A 2,500-nucleotide genomic window follows, 5' to 3' on the forward strand; every position below is an offset into this window, starting at 1 on the left:
CTATTGCTACCTATTGTATGTCTCTGTACAAGTCTACTCTAAACACAAGCATCACTTCAAGAAGGATAGCATGGTAGCTCACAGGAATACATTTACATCAACTATGTTTTGTTGCTTTGTGTTCCAGTGTGTTATGCAGAATCTAAGGTTTTAGTCGCTGCTTCACATAGCTGTTCACAGTAGTCTTATGACCTGGCTTCAGGTGTGGTCCGTGTATGTGAAATGGTGTATAAAAGAACCCGGCACTTCTATCCTTGCCATCTTGATTCTCCTAAGCGCTGACAGGAAAGGTCTGAGATAAGGCTCTACACACTGTGTGTGGCTACATCTGTCACACTGGAAGACTGCAGAGTCACAGGCAGCTCCGAGGTCTTCTGAGGTTAAGCCATCAGATGCTGTTACGCTCACCCAATCCAGTCAGTGTGGTGTGGTGAGTCAGTGTCATAGAGAGAGCATGTCAATCCAATTCAATGCAGGCTTTCACATGTACAGGAGATAGCCTGTCACACAGCACAATGGCATTCTTACGCTGTGAATCCTTCCAGCAGCATCAGATAAAGACACCCAGAGAAATGGCTCTGGAGTCCTGCAGGCTGTGTGGTGTGTCTGGACACATCTGTCTGTCTGGGTGTGTGAAGTGGCAGGTGACATGTTCAGACCCTCCTCAGATAGGACATATGTTGGTTGGGGAAATGTCTTTTTTTGTTGTGACAGGAATGGGTGCAATTCTGTGGAAATATTTCGTGTTTCTCCAGGGAGCTGAAAGGTTGGGCTTCTCAGCTTGAGTTTGAAACAAGTGCTTCTGGTCGTGGTTAAATGCACAACAGACACACGCGCACACACACACACACACACACGCACGCACAGCAGACACACACACACACACACCCACGCACAGCAGACACACACACGCACACACGCACACACGCACGCACGCAGACACACGCGCACACACACACACAAACACACACAGGCGCACACACACACACACACACACACACAAGCGCACACACACAAGCGCACACACACACACGCACGCACACGCACGCACACCCAACCCCAGCCGGTTTAAATTGGTGTTTCCACTTCAAATGAGCATTAGCAGACATCTCAGAGTGAAATAGTACAGCTGTCTAATGGTGCCGCAGCTTTAAGCGGCTTTTTAATACTCATTAGGAAGATGGGGCTTTTTCAGCTAATAAAGCAGCCACATTTAACATGGGGCTTTAACAGGGATGAATGGGGAACAGCAGAGAGAAGGAGAGAGAGAGAGAGGGAAGAGAGAAAGAGAGAGACAGAGACAGTAGGAGAGAAAGAGAGAGGGAGAGAAGGAGAGGGAGAGGGGGAGCAGAGGGACAGAGACAGCAGGAGAGAAAGAGAGAGGGAGAGAGAAGGAGAGAGAGGGGGAGCAGAGGGACAGAGAGGAGGGAGAGACAGAAAAGCGAAAGAACAAAGAGAGCGAGCGAGAAGGAAGAGGAGAAGAAAAAATGCAATTAGTGCTGCTTGATACTTTTTAAATTGGTGTGGTCAGGCATGCCTGCCCTGTGTTTATGTGCCATGGCTGTGTTTGCTTTTGACACACTTTGAGTCTTGTTTTCACAGCGCGTTGCACAGCCCAGTTTTCTGGGTCTGGTGAATCAGCTGCTCTGACTGTGAAAGCCACAAACACACTAGCGTTTATCGGGGGGATTGATTCTCACACACAAACACACGCACACACACACACACACACACACACACACACACACACACACACACACACACACATGCACACATATACACACAGCAACATTAACTGCTACAAGGGCAGCTCTAATCTCTAGTGCACCACTGAAGCTGTGGTCTGTGATCCCATGTTGCGGTAGACCACCAGTGACCTATGCACTCCTTATCTTATCCTCAACACACACACACACACACACACACACACACACACACACAGGCTCAGTGAGAATAGGGAAAGTGTCACCAAGAAATTGGCCTGCAGTCAGTCTTTCCAGGACACTTGCCCTCTTTCCCCTTTGCCTGGTCAAAACAAAACATCCCAGCCCCTCGCCACAAACAAACTGACTGAAACACACACTCTCCCTCTCACACACACACACACACGGGTAGCCAACATATAGACAGCTGTTCGAGCAGGTCAACACAGTGGTTAAGCGTGCAGGAATTTGTATGTTTGTGCATATACTGTACATGAAGGCAACAAAAAAGTGTGTGTGTATGTGTATGTGCAGTGCAAATGAGCTGTGAGTTGTGAGGCCTATATTGTCACATGTGTCTGTGTGTGCACATGCACATCTATGTTTTGAGCAGTCAGCTGTGAGGCCTGCATTTCGGTGTGTGTGTGTGTGTGTGTGTGTGTGTGTGTGTGTGTGTGTGTGTGTGTGTGTGTGTGTGTGTGTGTGTGTGTGTGTGTGTGTGTGTGTGTGTGTGTGTGTGTGTGTGTGTGTGTGTGTGTGTGTGTGTGTGTGTGTGTGTGTGTGTGTGTGTGTGTGTG

General features: G+C 48.4%; 1 protein-coding gene across 3 annotated transcripts in view; it reads left to right on the forward strand.

Annotated features, from left to right (window-relative positions):
* Positions 1 to 2,500, forward strand: part of plch2a (phospholipase C, eta 2a) — a 196,151-nt gene that overhangs the window by 166,602 nt on the left and 27,049 nt on the right. The window lies entirely within an intron of this gene.

This window comes from Sardina pilchardus, chromosome 7, assembly GCF_963854185.1.
Source record: "Sardina pilchardus chromosome 7, fSarPil1.1, whole genome shotgun sequence".
Taxonomy (NCBI): Eukaryota; Metazoa; Chordata; class Actinopteri; order Clupeiformes; family Clupeidae; genus Sardina; species Sardina pilchardus.